This window comes from Hibiscus syriacus, unplaced genomic scaffold, assembly GCF_006381635.1.
Source record: "Hibiscus syriacus cultivar Baekdansim isolate YM2019G1 unplaced genomic scaffold, ASM638163v2 tig00110372_pilon, whole genome shotgun sequence".
Lineage (NCBI taxonomy): Eukaryota > Viridiplantae > Streptophyta > Magnoliopsida > Malvales > Malvaceae > Hibiscus > Hibiscus syriacus.
Genome location: NW_024062709.1, coordinates 540,541 through 564,354, shown reverse-complemented (window position 1 = coordinate 564,354; position 23,814 = coordinate 540,541). Strand labels below are relative to the sequence as shown.

Below are 23,814 nucleotides of genomic sequence, written 5' to 3'. Positions count from 1 at the left end.
TGCAGGTCTCAATTGCATTAATCTTTCATCTAATTTCTTCATTACATTATTGTTTTTATTATTAAAATTGATGATAACAAATGAATGTTTTCAAAGAATAAGATTGTAAAGAAGCTCGTTCCATGTATCTGGAACTCCCGCTAGATACCAATGGCTGCAATCCATCCAGTGGATCCGCTAAGCCCATAAATGGAAGGATGGCCATCTTTGCGTAGCAATGACAGCAATGTCACATCAAGCAACTTCGCTGGCCTTTCATTTTGCTTATTACTCTTTACCACACACCGCAGGTGGTAAACCTCCGGGATATGTTGTGCGAGCAATGGCTGCTTTTGCCTACACAGCTCTTTGCTTTTGGTTCACCCCAAAGTCCCACTGCCGTTACCAATTCACAACCCTTCATTACTCCACTTTCACCGAATAAATAACAAAAGAATTATAACGAAGGGTTTGTTGAAAAAAAAGCTTACTTGTAATGAGAGGGAGAAATTCCCTGGAAAAGTACCATAGATTTTGAAGGATCAACGTTGGCATCCACCCATCCGGCCCATGTGTTGAGAGCTATTTCAAAAGCTAGCATTCGATCCATATCATTCTTAATCACACCCCGATATTCGATAAAATCCCACCTGAACGACGTATAAATGAATTACAGATGCCAAATTCAAACCTTGAATGCAATTACTCACGGTTGAGTAGGACCCGACGATTCCACCAATGCCAGGTATTGAAGATGAGCATGTCAATCCCTGTCCATAGCATTCCAGATCGGATGGAGTCGAGCTTTAAAACCCTTCCAATCTTTTCCATCACAACATCTACCAGATATACACTTCGATCCAGCATTACTTTTACGTCAAAATCCTGCAATAATTCACACATCTCAAGCTGTTAATATCTAAAACCTAATTATCGAAAAATATTAATGTTGTCGTAACCGGTTTTCGTCCGGCCACGAATTTTTACTTGGCGGAAAATTGATGTGAATAAATGGTTTTGAAAATAATTTGAGAGTCGCCATCGGCCTTTTGGGTCAGGTAGGTCGAATACCTAAAATTATCTTTCAAAAGAGTTTTTAAGAAAACATCAATTAAAAGATAAACTGATCTGCGTATAACCAAAAATTCATTCTTTTTAGAAATAAAAAGGGATCGTGGGCGGTTACGTTTAGGAAGGATTATCACCCCTACAACGCCCAAAATTGGTACTTTTAATTATAAATTGTCTCTATTATTGAAATTTAAAAATTCAAAATATATTTAATTATAATCTTATTATTTCAAATTATGATTATGAAAAAATATTATTTATTTAGAAATATCAGAAAATGACTTCTAGGTACCTTAAGACAGCTCTTTTCTTCGATATTAATAAATATTAATATAATAATTAAAAAAAATTAAATTATTATTTTTTATGATATTTAATTTTAAAATACCAGAATAGGACATCTAGTTGTATTAAGACTGCCCTTTTCTTCGATATTGAAAAATAAATATTAAAATAATTTATGTAAAAAAAATATAAATTATTATTTATTATATATATTTATATAACTACATAATAATAAAATAACATTTAAATATATAAACAAGTAAATTAAAAACAATAAAAATACAATTAGAACTATATATTTAAAAGCAGTAAAATAAAAGAAATATCTAAAATTAGTGACTAGATTATAATAAAATTAAAATTCAGTTCCTAATTCATAACTAATTATTTAAATTATAGGGATTAAACATGCTTTTTCTTATTTACTAATTTAGTGACTAAATAAACTTATCTAAAATTTGAATATCAGATTAAAATAAATTAAAAATATAAACTCGGGATTAAATATTAATTATTAAATTAAGGGATTAAATATGTTATTTACCCTAAATATTATTTTAATAAAAAGGACTAAAATAAATAAAATTAAAATTAAAGATCTGAATTAAAAGGATTATAAACTCGATTTAGTGACTAAAATATAAGGATTACAAATTCAAGGGATGGCGGACGAGATTTAACAATTAAAAATTACACAAATAGCCCACCCCCGAAACGACGTCGTTCGGGAAGGCTATTTAAAGCCAGAAACGGCTGGCCCTTCGGGCCATCTCTCATTTCTTTTCTTTTTTTTATTTCTCTCTCTAACTGAGAGAGAATAAAAGCTCTCCCTCTCTCTAGCTTCCCTCATCGGAGGGAAGCCGGTCACCGGACGGCAGCCGTCTGCCGCCGTGACTCTCACCGCCGGCCACCGCATCCGGTGGCTGGAAAAATTTATTTTTGCACCATTATGTAGATCGGACCGTCCTAATGACGGTTCCGGTGATCCTTTTTTAAAAAGCTCCCAATCGGAGCAAATCTAAGAAAGTACCTTCGATTTCGAAGGTTTTGGTGACGTTTGAAGAGGTCCGGTGGTCGTAGCTTCCTCGGTAAATTCTCTCTCCTTTTTCTTTTGTTTTGGTTGCTGGTTGTTGTGAGTTGGTCTCTATTTTGTATCTTTGCTCTCGGTTTTGTCTCTCTGGGGTGTTTTTTTTTCGCATATGGGGTGATTGCTTTATAGCCATCACCGGTGTGGCCATCGGACCGGGTAAAAGAGTACCCTTCGGTGAGTCACCGGACTCCCAGTGGTGACTCACCCTAGGGCCATAACGTGGACGCTGGCGTTGGAACTTCTGGAGCCTTCGGTTGGGGTTGTGGCAGCGGCTGGAGCGACGTGGAGCGGCGGCAACTGGCGTAGTCCCTAGGGTATCATAACCCTAGGGTTTCATCTGGCGCATCTGTGGACCGTTGGATCTCATCATATCCAACGGTGGATGGTTGAGGCGGCTAGGGTTAGATCAAATCCTAATCTGTTAGGGTTTGTTATGGGCTTCTGGATCTGGGCCACCAAGTTTGTAATTGGGCCTCGATTTGGGTTTTGTAATATTAATTAATAATATTATAATATAATATAATAATAATAATAATATAAATATAATATAATAATAATAAATCAGCTGCCCCTCTTTGCTCATTCTTGTGTTGACAAGAATAGGGCAAAGACGAAAAGATAAATTTTTTTATCCATTTAGCCACTTGATTATGATGGAGATGTTGAATAAATTCTTCTCTTTCTTTAGATGAGTTCTTCTCATTATGAACTTTCCGCTGGGGATGATGTTGACCTATTTCCTTCTGTGATAGAGTCATTCAAAAGGTTGAATAAGCTCTTCTTATTTTGAACTTCTTCTTCCTCTTCAAATAAGTTCTTCTTATTATGAACTTTCTCTGGAAATGTTGATCCATCAAATAATGAATTTGAACAAAAGTTTAAACAAGTTCTTCTCATTATGAACTTCTTCTTCCTTCTTCAGATGAATTCTTCTCATTATGAACTCGAACTGGAAAAGCTGACCCATCAAGTGATGGATTTGAGCAAAAGGTTGAACAAATTATTCTCATTATGAATTTCTTCTTCCTTCTTCAAATGATGAGTTCTTCTCATTATGAACTCTACCTAGAAATTTTAATCTATCAAATGATGAATTCAAACAAAAGGTTAAACAAATTCTTCTCATTATGAACTTCTTCTTCTTCTTCAGATGAGTTCTTCTCATTATGAACTTTCTCTGGAAAAGCTGATCCATCAAGTGATGAATTCAAGCAAAAGTGAACAATTCTTCTCATTATGAATTTCTCTTTTTCTTTAGATGAGTTCTTCTTATTATGAACTCTTTTTGGTAATGCTGATCCATAAAATAATGAATTTAACAAAAGGTTGAACAAATTCTTCTCATTATGAACTTCTTCTTCCTTCTTCAGATGATGAGTTCTTCTCATTATGAACTCTATCTGGTAATGCTGATCCATCAATTGATGGATTTGAATCTTTGCTAAAAATCTTTGAAATTCCTGTCAAAATTCAACATGGATAAGAATGAATGAAAATGCACATATTTTTGCAAATGCCTAAATATGATGCATGAATGTTAAGTTATTTGATTTCAAATTGGTGAACTGAGTATTTCTTCAATTGTAGAGACCCAATAAATCTTTCTTCTTCAAATCAGAGAATCTATCATCTTTGACAAATGTAGATGTAGATATAATGTCACAAAATCTCTTGAGAATAAAACTTAATAGTATAGACTCTTGAAAAGCTCGCACTCATGCAACATGTTGATTCTGATAACACTCATCTGATTATGAAGTGACCTTTCAAGATGATTTCACAGATATCGATAGTTCTTTTAATACCGAGAAATCTTGAATTCTGATTCTGATGAGGAGAATAAATGTTATACTTGACAAAAATGGGATTCTCAGAGGCTGAAGCTTCAATAGCCATGGAGAGATGTGGTCCAGATTCATCAATTGCAGAATTGATAGATTTTATATGTGCTGCTCAAATGGCTAAGGCTGCTGACACATTTCTTCCGGTAAAAGATGGGAAGGCATTATGCAATGATCCCAATTACAAGAAAAGGCGAACTTGGGCTATGATTTTTGGGAAAGGAATAAGCAGAAGAAGCTTGAAAAGAAACTTCTTAATGAAGACGATCATGCAATTCATCTTTTAATTCCAATGATTGGTTCTGGGTTTTATATCAAACTCAGATAACTCAAAGTCCAGAAGATGCTATGACATTCCTCTTCCAAATTCATAACTGGTTCTGTGGTTCATATCAAACCAGATCAGATAACTCAAAGAACACTTCCAGAAGATGCTATGAGCACATTCCTCTTCCAAATTCAATAACTGGTTCTGTGGTTCATACCAAACCAGATCAGATAACTCAAAGAACACTTCCAGAAGATGCTATGAGCACATTCCTCTTCCAAATTCAATAACTGGTTCTGTGGTTCATACCAAACCAGATCAGATAACTCAAAGAACACTTCCAGAAGATGCTATGAGCACATTCCTCTTCCAAATTCAATAACTGGTTCTGTGGTTCATACCAAACCAGATCAGATAACTCAAAGAACACTTCCAGAAGATGCTATGAGCACATTCCTCTTCCAAATTCAATAACTGGTTCTGTGGTTCATACCAAACCAGATCAGATAACTCAAAGAACACTTCCAGAAGATACTATTGGGTCTTCTTATTTCTACTATGAGTACATGGCACTTGCTCCAGTTAATGTTTGGACTGGAATATCATAGTACTTATTCGATGTAGAGCCAGAATTTGTAGATTCGAAGCATTTTCATGCTATTACACTGAAAAGGGCTATATTCATAATTCTGCCAATTGAGAACATATTTTCTCTTATTCTGCTTCCTCCATATATTGATGCTTTTCCATTGACAAAGAAATGATGGCCTTCCTTCGAGTGTCCAGAAGTATGTTCTTGATGAGTGCTGAAAATGGAATCTTTTATTATCTTGGCATACTTTTGAAAACAGATGTGCAAGAACTGAATGATGATCGGTTGGAGTAATTGATGAGTGGATTTGTTGAATTCGACCTTGTTGTCGATTGCATCCAGTGTAACAACCTTACTGGAAGAAATAAACATCATTCATGGGCTTGAAGATTTTTGTTGGTGCATTTACTTGCAATGATTGCTACAACAAACTGTCCCTTCTGCTGTTCCAATATATCTCACTCTTTTCGAATCATGGAACGGTTTAGTTAACAGTAAAACTTGTCATCTTTAACTTTTGGAATACTGTAACCAATGTTTCCCTATATAACCAGAGTGTAGATAATGACTTGTTCATGGCTTTATGATGGTGATGATTTGCTTACTTTGTATTCCATGCTTTTAAAAGTATTAACATAAAGTGATATTCAGAAATCCTTAACTTATTTCAAAATTATGTTAATTCATAGAAGAATTAATTGAATTTTCGAAAATAAATTAAATCTCAAATAAATTGAACTTGGAATTTGTTAATAAATAGATAGAATTGAATTCAAAGTTATGGCAAGCATAATAATGATAAAAATTCAAATGACTCAACAAATTATTAGCATAAGTATTTCTAAATTAATCAAATTGACACAATTTAGAGTAATGATGTAAGCTTTTGTCTGGAAGATCTCAAACGTTGTCAAAATGCTTGTAGATGTGAAGTTTTCCCAAACTGTCAAAATCTTAAGAGAGTTCAATTGTCAGATGCCTAATATCAACATGCATTTGAGCCGCCCTTTCTGGTTTTCAACTCAAATCCTTCCTTTGGTTACAAGATGCCCTTTGCGGGTTTTCACCTTGACCCCATTTTTTCTCTTCTTTTTTTTCTTTTTTCTCTTTTTTCTCTTTCCTTTTTTTTCTTTTCTTTTTCTCTTCAAGCATAATATTTCTTGACAGAATCTAAGTTTATTGGATTTCTCAGAATTTTTCCATCCATTTCTGCCAAGATCAACGCTCCTCCGGAAAAGGCATTTTTCACAACGTATGGCCCTTCCCAATTAGGCATCCATTTCCCACGGAAATCTTTATGTATAGGCAAAATCTTTTTTAGTACTAAATCACCCTCTTGGAATTCTCTTGGATGTATTTTTTTGTCATGAGACTTCATCATCCGTTTCTGATACATCTGTCCATGGCAAATAGCTTTCAATCTTTTCTCCTCAATAAGGTTCAATTGATCAAATCTAGCTTGGATCTATTCAGATTCATCCAATTTTGTTTCTCTCAAAATTCGAAGCGATGGAATCTCAACTTCAATTGGTAAGACTGCTTCCATCCCATAGACTAAAGAAAAAGGCGTTGCCCCAGTAGATGTTCGAACAGTAGTTCGGTATGCGTATAGAGCAAAAGGCAACTTCTCGTGCCAATCTTTGTAAGTTTCAGTGGTCTTTGTAATGATTCTCTTGATGTTCTTATTTGCTGCTTCAACTGCCCCATTCATCTTTAGACGATATGCCACTGAGTTTACATGTTTGATCTTAAACTGTGCACAAAGTTCGGTCATCATTTTGTTGTTCAGGTTCAGAGCATTATCTGTAATGATCCTTTCTGGTAGGCCATACCGGCAAACTATCTCTTTCTTTATGAATTTGCAGACTGTTGACCTCTTAATATTGGCATATGAAGCAGCTTCAACCCATTTGGTAAAATAATCAATTGCCACAAGGATGAAGCAATGTCCATTCGATGCTTTTGGTGTGATTGCTCCAATGACATCTATTCCCCACATAGAAAATGGCCAGGGTGCTGTCATTACATGTAAAGGAGATGGGGGTACATGAATCTTGTCTGCATATATCTGGCATTTATGACATTTCCTTGCATAATCAATGCAATCTGTGTGCATGGTAGCCCAATAGTATCCATATCTCATTATTTTTCTGGCCATGGAAAGACCATTTGTATGTGTTACACATATTCCACTGTGTACTTCTTCAATGATGCTTCTAGCTTCGCTGGTATTTAAACATCTCAATAGCATTTGATCATTACTTCTTCTATACATAATCTCTCCATCAAGAAAATATCCAGCATCCATTCTTCTCAAGGTTCTTTTATCAATTTCAGATGCATTTTGTGGATAACTTTGATTTTTGATATATTGCAGAATATCATGATACCATGGTTTACCATCTACCTCTTCTTCCACACTATAACAATGTGCAGGAATTTCGTATACTTGCATTTTGATTGGCATCATATCAACTTTCTTAGTTGCCTGAAACATAGCAGCTAATGTAGCCAAAGTATCTGCCATTTGATTTTCTTCTCGAGGGAGATAATTGAAGGTGACTCTCTCAAATTCTTTCACTAATTCGAGGGTAAAATTTTGGTATTGCAATAATTTGGGATCTTTTGTTTCCCATTCTCCTCGCAATTGATACACCACTAACGATGAATCTCCATATATTTTGAGACATTTGATTTTTCTTTCTATAGCTGCTTTCAATCCCATGACACAAGCTTCGTATTCCGCCATGTTATTGGTGCAAAAGAACTCCAGTCTACTTGTAAAGGGATAATAAATATTTTCTGGAGAAATTAACACTGCCCCGATTCCTCGTCCCAAGGCGTTAGATGCTCCGTCAAAGTAAAGCTTCCAAGATGCAGATTCATCATTTGTCCTGACTTCTTTATTCATGGATATGCACAACAAATCTTCATCGGGAAAATTGAAACTTAAAGGCTGATAATCATTTGATACACGACTGGCCAGAAAATCAGCTATGACACTTCCTTTTATTGCTTTTTGGTTGACATATACAATATCAAACTCGGATAATAACATCTGCCATCTAGCCATTCTGCCTGCCAAAGCTGGTGACTCCATTAAGAATTTCAAAGGATCAAGTTTTGATATCAACCAAGTAGTATGGTATAACATATATTGTCTGAGTCTTCGAGTAGCCCACACCAAGGCACAACATAATTTTTGTATTGGTGGATATCGAATTTCACAATCAGTAAATTTCTTGCTCAGATAATAAATAGCTTTTTCTTTTCTTCCAGATTCATCATGCTGTCCCAGTACACATCCCATTGAATTTTCAAAGACCGTCAAGTAAAGAATTAATGGTCTATCAGGCATTGGTGATACTAAAATTGGGGCATTGGATAAATATTTCTTAATAATATCCAAAGTTTCTTGACATTCTTCATTCCAGACTTCAGGATTGTTCTTTCGAAGTAATTTGAACACTGGATCACATTTGTCAGTTAATTGAGAAATGAACCGAGATATATAATTTAATCTTCCCAAAAAGCCTCAAACTTCTTTTTTTGTATTGGGTGGTGGAAGATTTTGAATTGCTTTTACTTTATCTGGATCAATCTCGATTCCTTTTTTGCTGACCACAAATCCCAAAAGTTTCCCGGAAGTTACCCCAAAAGTGCATTTAGCGGGGTTAAGCTTTAATTGATATTTCCTCAATCTCTGGAAAAGCTTTCTCAGATTTTGAATATGTTCTTCTTCAGTTCGGGATTTGGCAATCATGTCATCTACATATACTTCAATCTCTTTGTGTATCATGTCATGAAACAAAGTTACCATGGCTCTTTGATATGTTGCCCCTGCATTTTTCAATCCAAATGGCATCACTTTATAGCAGAATGTGCCCCACATGGTTACAAATGTTATTTTTTCCATGTCTTCAGGATTCATTTTTATCTGATTATATCCTGAAAAGCCATCCATGAATGAAAACCATGCGTGTCCTGCAGTATTGTCTACCAATGTGTCTATCTATGTGGGGTAATGGAAAGCTATCTTTCGGACTAGCTTTGTTGAGATCTCTGTAATCCACACAAATTCGAACTTTCCCATTTTTATTTGGTACAGGAACAATGTTGGCTACCCATTCTGGGTATTTGGCTACCTGTAGGAAACCTGCATTAATCTGTTTCATCACTTCCTCTTTGATCTGTAACAACATTTTTGGCCTCATTCGTCTGAGCTTTTGTTGGACCGGTTTATATTCTGGATTGATTGGAAGCTTGTGCATCACTATATCTGTACTCAAACCAGGCATATCTTGATAAGACCATGCGAAGATATCTTTGAATTCTTGAAGGAGATTTATCAATTCTTGTTTTATCTGGATTGTCATAGTAGTACCAATTTTCACCTCTTTTATTTCTTCATCTGTTCCCAGATTCACAGTTTCAATCTCTTCTTTGTGAGGTAGAATTTGTTTATCTTCTTTTCTACCAGTCTTAATAATTCAGTAGGAACATCACATTCCAGTTCATCCTCACACCCATTGATTTCTTCCAGACATATGGGCTGCTCTAAATTTATCTCTTGATTAAATTTAGGAATAAACATGCTATTAACATGGTGACACCTGTAAATTTAAGTCGGACACATTTCCGAAAGAATATAGTAAATTTATGAAATAAATAAATGTAAAAATGTAAGAAAATGTAAAGAATGATTGCCATCTGAAAATTTTAAAGAAAATTTCTTATATTTAACCTAATTTCCTTTACAAGATAACAAAAAAGTTTTCATACTTTTGAGCTAAACATAAAGATTAGTTCTGAATATTACTCTGCGTTAATATTAAAAACTATAGGAAGGTCTTCAGTGGTCCAATTGTTGAGTGTTTCTCCAGGAAAACATGGGCGAATCCTATCCAAGTATTTGCCAGTCTTGTTGTCATTCATGATCATGTTGATAAATAATCCATTCATAGCTTCTTCAAATATGCTTTGATCTTTCATCAGTTTTTCTTCTTTAAAGGCCTCAACAAGCTGTTGTTCTACATTAATTGTTCCCCCTGATCTGAATGTGGTCTTCAATTGTGGGAAAGACATGTGTTCCCAAAGGATTTCTTTCCCTTTCAACCTTGCCTTTTTGTCTTCACATCTTCTTTTTATCTCTTTGTTCTTTTGCTGAAAATTGGGCTTAAATCCAAGCCCAAAACGGTATTTCTTCATCTTTATACTTACAGGAACCGAAATCCCTTGAAGATTTGTTCCTAAACCTTTCCCAGCTTTAGCTCCGATGCCTAAAGTTTGTCGTACCGTCATCTTGGTACAATCAGATAATCTGGGATATGGAATTTTGCTTCATTCTGCAATAAAAGTTGCATTGACAAATTCAAGAGCTCGGAAAGAGCATTCAAGAGCATCATCATTGGTTTCAATATATGGAACATCACTTGTTACAGACGCAATGATTTCTTCTTCAGCTCCGACACATATTAGTTGTCCATCAATAACAAATTTCAATTTCTGATGCAATGAAGAAGGAACGGCTCCTGCTGAATGAATCCATGGCCTCCCTAATAAACAATTATATGTAGGGTGGATGTCCATCACCACAAAGTCAATATTGTACACGACTGGTCCAATTAACAACGGTATTTCCATTTTCCCAAGCACCTCTTTTTGAGTACCATCAAAGGCTCGCACTACATTCTGATAACTCTTCATGTGTGATTTATCCACAGGCATTCTTTGAAGTGTGACTAGAGGCATCAAGTTGAGAGCGGATCCATTGTCAATCAATACTCCTGGCAACACATGACCATGACAATGTGTCGTGATATTAAAAGCTTTTACTGACCCCATTCCGCCTTCAGGTATTTCATCATCCGTGAACGTTATGTAATTGTCAGCGGCTATATGTCCCACAATTTTGTCAAGTTTATTGAGGGATATATCCTCAGGGATAAATGTTTGATTGAGCATTTTCATCAAAGCATTTCTATGTGCTTCTGAATTCATCAATAGATCAAGAATAGAAATTTTCGCTTGTTGTTTGTGTAGTTGTTCAACCACACTATACTCACTATGTTTTAAGAATTTCAAAAATTCTTGCGCTTGTTTTTCTGTCACATGCTCATTGAATGCTGGAGGGGATTCATCGTCAAATACCTTTTGGGGTATTACCATGGTTTTTCCTTTTGTTTTCACTTGTTCCGAGGCATTGGATGTTTCGGGAGAGTAACATCTCCCACTTCTTGTAAAGAATCCGACTTCACTCACTGCTTCAGACGTCGAACCCAAACTCTGTATTTTCTCTTCCATTTTTTCTAGAGAAACAGATCCTCCTACCATTGAAACATTGGTAGTATAATTCCAAGGTACCCTGCGGGTATCTTTGTATGGAAATGGTAGAGGAGTGGTGATAACTACTTTCGACTTTGTTGGTGCCGGAATTACTGTAAATGATTTCACATTAATGATCACAGGATCATTTGTTCTTTGACTAGGTTTAGAATCCTCTGATGAGCAAACATCATCTTCTTTTTTCCCTAGTTCTTCTTCAAAGAATTATATTTCTCTGTTGTTCATCAATTTTTGCACCAAATCCCTAAACTCAGAACATAATTGAATTTCATGCCCCTTCTCTTGATGATATTCACAATAATTCTTGCCTTCATTATGCTTTGGCCTGAATTGTTGTGGAATTATACCAGCTAAAGATAGTTGTTGAAATACCCAAACAAAAGGAGATTTAATTTCAGAAATATCAGTTTTTTCTTTCTTTCTGTTCTCTTCCTGAATTGCATTCACGTTTTTATCTCCATGATTTGGCAATGGATGATTTGATGTAGATGGTGAATTGAATTCCAACTTTCCAGTGTTGATCAAATTTTGAACCACACTTTTGAATGCCAAACAGTTTTCAATAGAATGACCCGTAATTCCTTCATGGTAAACACAGTGTGCCTTTACATCATACCATGGAGGGAATGGTGGTTGCATGGGAACCAAAGGATAGGGCCGTATGACATCTGCTTTTAACAGCGAATCATAGATCTCAACATATGGTACTGGTAAAGGTGTAAAAGACAACCTTTCATTTTCCTTTCGAGATCCTCTAGACTCTGCTCGATTAGTGTTTGTTTCTTCTTTCTTAACCCTTGGCTGGGTTATTGTAACACTTTTCGAAGAATCCTTGTTGTAAGAGTTTGCATTGTTGACTTCATTCTCTTTTTTCCGGTACATAGGTCTTTTGGAAATAGACCCCTCATTTGATTCAATTTTGCCACTTTTCAAGACATTTTCAATGAGTTCTCCAGAAATGACCAAATCTGCAAAATTTCTGGTTGCATTCCCCATTAGATGATTTAAATAAGGAGCTTTCAATGTATGGACAAATATTACTGTAGCCTCTTTTTCCGACAAAGGTGGTTGAACTTGGGCTGCTGTGTCACGCCATCTCTGGGCATACTGTCTGAACGTTTCGTTATTCTTTTTCTCCAAATTTTGGAGAGTCCATCTATCAGGGACCATGTCTGTTACGTGGTGGTACTGCTCTAGGAATGCTTTAGCCAGATCTTTCCAGGATCTAATGTTGGCTTTGGTCAATTGAGTATACCATTTTAAAGTTGGTCCTGTCAAACTATCTTGAAAGCAGTGAATTAACAATTTCTCATCTTTCACATATCCTGCCATTCTGCGACAAAACATAGTAATGTGGGATGAAGGGCATGTAGTACCGTCATATCTATCAAATTCGGGAACTTTGAATTTGATAGGGAGGATTAGGTCTGGAACCAAACTCAACTCACTAGCGTTAAACCCATAGAATGATTCAGTTATTTCCACGGATTTCATTCGTTCTTCTAAGCTCTTGATCTGTCTGGTCAATTCTTCATTTACTTTTTCTTTCTCATTCAGCTCATTCAAATCTGGGATTAAATGCTCAGTATTAAAATCCCCTATTTTCACATCTGATATAAGTGGATTTTTGCTTGAAGATGCAGGATCCACTTGTCGATTTTCATGTGGTTTAGCTTCTTGAAATGCTGATGTGCGAGCATTGATTTGTATAGGTGTAGTACCAGAGTGATAAATTGGTTCTGGTGGAAAACCTAGAGGATACATAGGTTCTTGGTCGAAAGATACAGGATTTTCATGCATTTTTCCAATGATAGCCTGCCTTTTAAACATGTCCTCTATTTTCTGTATCATGCTATCTTGTGAATTTGCAATACTGGCTTCAATTTTCTCCAGCTTCATTCTCATTTCTGCTTGTTCTTTATTATGTTGTTCCTCAATACGTTGTATTTTATCCTCCATAATTCTCTTAGTAGCTTGTCTAGTGTCGTAGTGATGTTGTATTTCTCTTTTGGCCAGAATAACTGCGATTGAAAAATCTTTTAATATTATTTTTTCAAATTTTAATTACTGAATTTTATCTTAATAAAAAAATATCCATAAAGAAAATCATGGAATGAATAATGAATGTATGCAAAAAAGATATTGATCCCAAAAAGTTAACTGTCATAGAACAACTTTCATCGGCATACAAAAGTTTCTTTATAATATTTCATAACTACAGATAAGGCGTAGCTTTCCTATTAAGCTCTATAATTTCTTTCATTAACCATGACACCTTCTTTCCGAACTTAGAAACTGGATCAACGTGATGCTCAATTATTTTAGCTTCAACAGCTAGTTCCCCAACATATCTAGCAACTTTGCTCATTTGTACCATGGCCTCGAACACCATATTACTTCTTTCTTCACTTCTTTCAACATAGAAATCAGTTGACTTTTGCCATTGTTCATTAGTTCCTTCAAGAGTTTGCTCTAACTCAGTGATTCTGACTTGGCAATTGTACAGAGTTTTTTCAAGATCTCTAATGCGTATTCGCAGTGAAGCACTTTCCTCATTACTTTCTTTGAGATCATTAGGTCCTAGACGAACCTTTTCTTGAAATAATGATTCTTCAAGTTGCAAAATGTAAGCGTTAAACTCTGAGTTTTTATTTCTAGACTGATCCAGATCTTCTTCAAGTTGTGTTCGTGCTTCTTTCGTTCTTTGATTAATCTTCTGGATTTGAACATTCTTGTTTCTGCATCTTTGCATCCAATTGCTAGCCACTTCTTGCTCTACCTCAAATTTGGTGTTGAAATTCTTTCTTTCCAGCTCCCATTTTTCTTTTTCAATATTGAACTCTTCAATCTTTTGGCCTCTGACTTCAAGTTCGGCAATCAACTGGTTCATTTCAAATTCAAATCCCTTGAACATGATATTTTTCTCACCTTCAAATTTATCAAAGATGTTATTTTTCATCTCTTCTAAATCTTTGGCTCGATCCCTTTCTCTTTGCATTTCATTCATGATCTCGCGGTGTTCAACTTTGTGTTTTATAATTCGCTCTCTTCTGTCAACCTCAAAATCTTCCATTTTTGTTTTGCTTTCTCAAGGCTTTTGAGTAGACGGCTATTCTTTCCTTTCAGATCTTCAACTCGACTTTTCTCGATGTTCAATTATCTGGTCATCTGTACTGTTGATTGGCTTGGTCCTGATGCTTTCCAGGATTTATATAACTCTTGGTAATTTTTCTTTAATGCTCTAAATTCACCATCAACTTTTTCTTTGTTTTCTCTCAACATTGCACATTGTGATGAATGAAAGTCAATATCAACACCCAACATAGCTTTATCTCGTCTCATTTTCTCTAATTCTCTTGACCAGCCTTCTCTTTCTGCTTCAAAATCAGCTCTCAGGATTTCAATCTCTGATGGAACCACCTTAATGCGATCTTCCATAGAGATATCCTCATTTTGATATGGTAGAGGAATATTTTCATTTTTCCTGACAGATCTCCATTCCTCATAATCAGGAGTTAGCATTTCTTTTGCTGCTTTAGGTCGGATACAAAAAGTTGTTTTCCAAGCTGTAACGGCTTCCATGATATTTCTTTTATAATTTTTGCTGTGGAATGCGAACTCAGATGAATGTAATCCCGCGGTGAAAGGTACAAATTGACGACCTTCATACTGTCTTATGACCAGAAGTGGTACATATCCAATTCCTCCCTATAATCCGAGCAGTATTATCCAATTGTAATCCCCACATTTTTAAAAGAATTCCCTTTGGATTTGCCACGGGGCTCGCCAAACAATGTCATTGCTTTGCAGATTTCGAAAGGCATTAATCCACATATCTTTCTTAATTTCTTTCGGCCATTCTTGCTCCAGAAATTCTTTTAATGGTGAGTAATACGTATTAAAGCGTCGGTATGAAACCTTTTCTGTCTTCCAGAAATGGCTATGGACCCAAACATATAACAACTGGGTACACCCTGAGAATCGTCCACCTCCTAGCTTTCTACAAGCATTTAACGATCTGAAAGTCTCTGCTAGAATTGTAGAAGCAGGATTAATCTTTTTCGGTAGCTGTTCAAACAAATCTACCACTGCAGCTTCAACATATCCCAATACTTTTGGGAAGATGACCATACCATACATACCTAGAGCAAATAGATCGAATCGTACTTTAGTGTCTGGATGACTCTGAATAAGTTCTTTAATGTTGGTCCAAGCAATGCCTTCGCTTTCGCCTTTTTGTTTTGTACGGGATGCCACCCATTCTTCTCGTACCCCGACAATCTTTGCTAATTTAACTCGAAAGGGTTGAGTTTTAATTGACTTTGAATAGATTTGATTCTCCAAAGCCCCTTCTATATGTAGCAAAGTTGTGTACTCTTCAATAGTAGGGACTAAGTCCTCCTTATTGAGAGTGAAGCAATTGTACCCTGGATTCCAGAATTGAATTAGGGCTCTGAGTAATTCATCATCAACTTCGACATAGAGCAAATATGGGATGTATCCGTAAGTCTGATAAAACTGCAATTTTTTTTTGAGTCCCAACTTTCCCAAATGCTTCGCAAATCTTGCATATCATTTCTTTTTAGCGAAACTGGAGCATAACTGGCCAAGTCAGATACATAATCATCCTGCAGACTGTCTCCTCCTTGTCTTTGTAAGTCCTCAGCCCACTGTCTTACTTCTGAGTTTAGAATTATTTGATTTGAACACTTTTTATCCATGGATGAAAGCTTTCCAATGAGACAATTAACACGAGGATCAATGCCTTTTATCCTGTATGATGCTATGCAAACAGAAAAAAAATAAAGAACACACAAAAAGAAATGAATTAGTTTACATAATAAAGAAATTTAATAATAATATCTACCTAAATATTTTTATTTAAACATGCTTTTTCATAATTTAAATAATTTAAATTTACATGTAATTTAATAAATAAAGGAAAGTTTAGAATTCATTTCTCCTGTGTGTATACCTATTTTGGACAAAATTTCGGAATAACTTCAGATCGGAAGAGTTTCTAGGGTTTATTATATGCAGGGTTTCATGTCTAAGAATAAAGGTACCCAAATTGTCCTTGTTAGTGCCCCCTTGGGCTGCTAACCCTCTATCCTAGTCCATCACAGGCTAAAGTGGATCGAGTTCAATTCGAGGGGATACACTTCTCTATGCCTGACACGGAGAATAAATTCTCACGAAGACATAGAGCATATGAACCCCGAAAGCTACTTGCTAGGTCTGACACGGAGAATAAATTCTCACGAAGACGTCGCTTTCACTCCCACTTAAAAGGGACAAACTCAATTATAGAGCTTTATGTTATGCAATGCAAGTGTTGTGTGTGAGGAGAAATGTTCAAACCTCTGACAGAAAAATAAATAATGAAATAAAATACTTGCAATAAAATGAAATATAAATACTATAATAAGAAGTATAATAAAAAATTTGAAAAGAAAGAATTATAAATTAAATATATGAATTTTAATTTATAATTAATAGAGACAATTTATAATTGATTTTAAAAGTTTGACAGCTCCCCAGCGGAGTCGCCAAACTGTCGTAACCGGTTTTCGTCCGGGCACGAATTTTTTACTTGGCGGGAAAATTGATGTGAATAAATGGTTTTGAAAATAATTTGGGAGTCGCCATCGGCCTTTTGGGTCAGATAGGTCGAATACCTAAAAATTATCTTTTAAAAGAGTTTTTAAGAAAACATCAATTAAAAGATAAACTGATCTGCGTATAACCAAAAATTCATTCTTTTTTTAGAAATAAAAAGGGATTCGTGGTCGGTTACGTTTAGGGAAGGATTAGCACCCCTACAACGCCCAAAATTGGTACTTTTTAATTATAAATTGTCTCTATTATTAGAAATTTAAAAATTCAAAATATATTTAATTTATAATCTTATTATTTCAAAATTATGATTATGAAAAAATATATTAATTTAATTAGAAATATCAGAAAAGGACTTCTAGGTACCTTAAGACAGCTCTTTTCTTCGATATTAATAAATATTAATATAATAATTTAAAAAAATTAAATTATTATTTTTATGATATTTAATTTTAAAATACCAGAATAGGACATCTAGTTGTATTAAGACTGCCCTTTTCTTCGATATTGAAAAATAAATATTAAAATAATTTATGTAAAAAAAATAAAATATAAATTATTATTTATTATATATATATATTTATATAACTACATAATAATAATAAAATAACATTTAAATATATAAACAAGTAAAATTAAAAACAATAAAAATACAATTAGAACTATATATTTAAAAGCAGTAAAATAAAAGAAAATATCTAAAATTAGTGACTAGATTATAATAAAATTAAAATTCAGTTCCTAATTCATAACTAATTATTTAAAATTATAGGGATTAAACATGCTATTTTCCTTATTTACTATTTTAGTGACTAAAATAAACTTATCTAAAATTCGAATATCAGATTAAAATAAATTAAAAATATAAACTCGGGATTAAAATATTAATTATTAAAATTAAGGGATTAAATATATTATTTACCCTAAATATATTATTTTAATAAAAAGGACTAAAATAAATAAAATTAAAATTAAAGATCTGAATTAAAAGGATTATAAACTCGATTTAGTGACTAAAATGTAAGGATTACAAATTCAAGGGATGGCGGACGAGATTTAACAATTAAAAATTACACAAATAGCCCTCCTCGAAACGACATCGTTCGGGAAGGGCTATTTAAAGCCAGAAACGGCTGGCCCTTCGGGCCATCTCTCATTTCTTTTTTTTTTATTTCTCTCTCTAACTGAGAGAGAATAAAAAGCTCTCCCTTCTCTCTAGCTTCCCTCATCGGAGGGAAGCCGATCACCGGACGGCAGCCGTCTGCCGCCGTGACTCTCACCGCCGGCCACCGCATCCGGTGGCCGGAAAAATTTATTTTTACACCATTATGTAGATCGGACCGTCCTAATGACGGTTCCGGTGATCCTTTCTTTTAAAAAGCTCCCAATCGGAGCAAATCTAAGAAAGTACCTTCGATTTTCGAAGGTTTTGGTGACGTTTGAAGAGGTCCGGTGGTCGTAGCTTCCTCGGTAAGCTTCTCTCCTCCTTTTTCTTTTGTTTTTGGTTGCTGGTTGTTGTGAGTTGGTCTCTATTTTTGTATCTTTGCTCTCGGTTTTGTCTCTCTGGGGTCTGTTGGTTTTTTTTCGCAGATGGGGTGATGGCTTTATAGCCATCACCGGTGTGGCCATCGGACCGGGTAAAAGAGTACCCTTCGGTGAGTCACCGGACTCCCAGTGGTGACTCACCCTAGGGCCATAACGTGGACGGCTGACGTTGGAACTTCTGGAGCCTTCGGTTGGGGCGTGGCAGCGGCTGGAGCGACGTGGAGCGGCGACAACTGGCGTAGTCCCTAGGGTATCATAACCCTAGGGTTTCATCTGGCGTATCTGTGGACCGTTGGATCTCATCAGATCCAACGGTGGATGGTTGAGGCGGCTAGGGTTAGATCAAACCCTAATCTGTTAGGGTTTGTTATGAGCTTCTGGATCTGGGCCACCAAGTTTGTAATTGGGTCTCGATTTGAGTTTTGTAATATTAATAAATAATATATAATAATAATAATAATAATAATAATAATTATTATAAATATAATAATAATAATAATAATAATAAAAATGGGTAAAAAAATTTAATATCTTCAAATGTGTCACGTGATAAATATTTAATTAACTGCCACAAAAAGGTTTTCTTAGCACGTGATTCAAAGATACTTGTAGAAAGTTATTAAATAAATACAGCTTAAAATAGAGTAAAAATACGCACAGGAAAATCGAAGGTGGAGACGTCATTGACTCTGGTAATGTTGTATCGGGCAGTAGGAACAGCAGAGTGCAGCATGCATGTCAATGATTGCCATTGATTTAGGCTTAGAGAGTCTCCGACAAACATTATGCTCTTCCCTCTAAACTTTTGTAGGAACTTCAATCCATTAAATCTAAAAACAAATTAAAATATTTATATAATTTATAAGTAATATTATTCGAATTCGAACCATCCTATACAGTCCCGTATGTTCAAAATCTATAAATTTAAATGGTCATGGAATACAGAAAAGACATCCCACCTCCGTTCCCGTGAAGTTGACAGTACGGAAAAATCACTTCCACCTACACGTGCTATAGAATCTAGGTCGATTCTATAAATCCATATTTTCATATAATTTTTATTACATTATTCATCACAAAACTTTATCTCTCTCCTATTTTACTTACTATACTTTTAAATTTTTTAATTTACTCACTGAAATTTCAAATTACTCCTACTTTGGTCCTCTGAATTATTTATTATTATTTTAGTATGATATGATATTTTTATTATTATTTAATGAAAAATAATTTAAAATATAAAACTAAACCTAGATAATGATCGACAGTGACAAGAAGGGATGATGATTATTTTAAATCATTTTAGATTTAATAATAATAAAAACTATTTTACTATTCATTTTAAATTATTTTTATATTAAATAATATATAAAAATGTCATGACATATAATAATAATCATATAAAATAAATTGTAGTGACCAAAATAGGATTAATTCAAAAGTGTAGTGAGTAAATTGAAAAAATTGAAAGTATAGTGAGTGAAATAGAAGAGATAGTAAAGTTCAATGATGAATGATGTAGTTTAACCTAATTTTTATTTTCCCGGTATAAGAAGAAAACGACATATATCCGCGCGCCGTAGAAATTAGATTAGATCACATGATGTCGGAAAATGAAACAATAGAACCGAGTGCTTTGAGTTGTTCAAGGATGGAGCTGATCAACAAATTCATTACTTTCATAAAATTTCAATTTGGCATTAGAAATCAAATTTATTAAAAATGAAATAATTTAATAAATTTATTTTAATATCTTAGCAAACAAAATTACACTCTTATTAAAAATAAACAAAAGATAATATAATATTCTCAAAGAATCAAAATAGCATAAATGACCTTTAAAACTCGAAACTGATGGCATGCAGACTTGCAGTTAAAAACATGGTAAAAATAAATGTTTTAATTTGCTGTCCATTGGGGACAACTCCTTCTTTGAATTATTTTTCACATCAAAGAATAAAATTGATCAACAACACGGTTACACGGCCATTAACCTTTTCCACCTTTCCTTTATCAAACAAGGAACTAAGCTAATTATTGTTAACAAATCCAGGGAAAAAGGAAAGGGAAAAAAAGGAAACAGGGGAGGTTACCTTGTCAAGGAGCAATCGAGAGGTTGCCATCGGTAGTGAGTGTAGGCCAGATCTTGGCGTCTATTCTTCTGGCAACTGAATTCCTTTTGAATGAAAGGGCAAGCAGAGGCAGAGTAGAGAGGATAAGATGGATCCAAAACCCACTTGCCTGTAAACAAATCGCTCCCATTGGCGGAGCAGCAAACAACAGCCAAAACCAGCACACCAAAATATGCAGAAACGATGGAATTGGAACGAACCCAATGCCCCATTTGGCCTGCTAATTCTACACAACTTGGAAAGAGAGAAAAAAAAGGGAGAAAATATCCCTCTCCAGGAGCTGTTTTATCGTCTGCTCTGGCTCTGTTTAAATCATATTTATACAGGGTTATCTTAACGGGGTTTCAAATGTGTTATAATTGTATTAATGTCATACGCGTTCAATTTATTACAAAATTTATGGTAAATAATAATAATAATAATGCTGTAGCCTGTATTTACTATTAGTTTATGGGAAAAACTCATGATTCTTTTAAATTTTCTTACCATTTATTAGTTGGAGTTTTAATTTTGATGCACTGGAAAAGGATCTTGAGCATGTGTTCTAAGGCAAGTTTAATCAAATTTATGGGATTTTTGGTTTACCGGTTTGGCAATAGAGAGTTTATAGCATAAATGTAAGGCTGTTTTTAGGATAGTTTGCTGTTTTAGTGGATTCTTAATTTAATGGTTTGGACAGAGTGAATTTAGTGATAAGGTCTAGCTTTTGGAATGTTATTATTCTGAGTTTATATCTAGTTATCCGTATATATTATGTGTGGATTTTTAATTTAGGTTTTATTTCGATTTAAGTCTTAGTATACGTATATGAACTAAGCGGCCTCGGTAGTTAAGATATCTCTTAAGATTTCGAGTATGAGCACAACATATGCCAGTGTTATGAGCATTTATTATCAAATGATTTAGAGTTATCTTTAAACAAATACTACATTCTACTCGCCACAAATTTATCAAAAAAATAATCTTATCATGTGTGAATCATAATATAAATTTAATTGTGATTTATAATAATTATTTTTTAATGATTATTCGGATGTGTATTACTTATAGTTATGGCTATAATTTAGTTAATATAAACTCTGTGATGATGTTATATAGGCATCGTAATTATCTCAAAATATATAAGAAATAATGATAATGTTATTTTGAGTTTATACCTACCCTTGCACATAGCATCACCACATAAATAGGATGATTCCATAGCCCAACTTGGGAAAACTTTTAGTCAACAAACTGACGGGCCATACACAAAATATTGTTTTGGGATGCAAGAAATGAAAGCCGAAACTATGTACCCAAAAAAATATAACCTTTTAACGATGACTTCACTTGGTTCCGATCGTCTTGCAACAAGACAAGACGCTGTTTGTTGTGTAACCAAGATTGGTTACAACTTACAACGTTCAAGATTCGTTAACTATGTTGATCTTTTTCTTGCTTTTACTCTTTGGATTCATCTTTTTCTTCTTGTTGTTTACTTGAAAGTAGAGAAATTATTTAGATGTACTTCCACTCAAACGAAAGAGGCTGTAAAATGAGTGTTTGATTACAGGTGAAGTAATATCCAGACATGACAATTGATGCCAAAACAAGTTTATGAAAGCTAATCGATAGACAATGATTGATATAGATGGACTAACTCCCATTAACGATTTTTTTAGATGAATAAATGCATTTTATAGCCCAAAACAAAGTTGAAACCAACACAAACAAACAACAAAAGTCAACCCTCTACCACCCAACCTATACATAGACAACAGAATGCACTACAAGTAGAATCCACTCACTCAATTAATCAAGCTATACAGGAATCTCTATCAACAGAATCACCACAAATCAAATTCTTTCCTCACATTTTCAACCTTACCATCTCTTTCACTTGGTCGATCATATCAGGAACCGAGAACGACCTTCCACGAAACAGCTTATACTTCCTAGCCTTGCAGATGACATCAATGCAACTGCTTCAAGCTAACTTCAACATCCAAGCTCTCAATGAATTACCTTTCAGCCTTTGACACGCCTAATTAAGCCCCATCTCTCCACCCCATCACAGGCCTACTTTCCCTGCAAAGAGTCAAAACATTGCCCCTAAACAAGCCGAGAAACCTTGCACTCAAAAAACAAATTATCCCTGGTCTCACTCTCCTTCAAACAAAGACCACACTCACCTTCAATAGCCAAACCAAAAGAAATAAGCCCACTCCTAGTAGGTAACCTGTCTAAAATAGCCATCCACGAGATAAGAGCATGCTTAAGGATGTGCCCCGGATGCCAAACTAACCTCTTCTAAGGAACCTTCGCTCTCTTACACCGAACCTCTTGCCATAACAATGCCACTGACCCTATAGACAAGAACCCCTAGATCAAAGCAACTTTACTCCGAAGTTGCAAAACAGCCCTCCAAGTCCAACTACTGTTCTGAGTACAAACAATATCCCAAAAGGAGTTATCTTTGATAATATAGGAATGCAACCAATAGCCATCCTTTCACAAAATCTTCTTAATTAGGAGCAGAAAATTGGCCTGGTTCCACCCCTTGATATCCTTGAGCCCAAGTCCACCCTTAGACTTAAGAGAACACATAGTATTCCATTTCACTCTAGCCCCTTTCACAAGCTTGTCCTGCCTTTCCAGAAAAATTTTGAACAAAGCTTGTTGATACAATCAATAACAGTGCTTGGGAGAGCTAATTGGCAAGCCAAAAAATTCTGAATCCCATACACCACAGCCTGAATAAGTTGTGTTGAAAACATTTTGATGTTTCGATATAACAAATTAAGTATAAATGAATTTTAAGATTTTACAAATGATTTTCTCAGTATATTCGATTTAATTACTCGAATATCAAATTATTACTCCAAGTCTTCAAGATCAATTTCAAACCTTACTAAATGTGTAAAATTGTGTTTTATACTTAATATATTTTTGAAACAATTTTCACAAAGTATTTTGAACCAAAATCAAGCCTAAAATCAATTTTTCAAAGTGATGCATTGATGCACCATGGAATAAATTGAACATCGAATGCATTTCATGCATCGATGCAC

At 34.7% G+C, this 23,814-nt stretch overlaps 1 pseudogene; it reads right to left on the bottom strand.

The window, feature by feature from the left end:
• Nucleotides 1-34: 34 nt before the first annotated feature.
• Nucleotides 35-20,976, bottom strand: LOC120121470 (annotated as a pseudogene).
• Nucleotides 20,977-23,814: the final 2,838 nt, after the last annotated feature.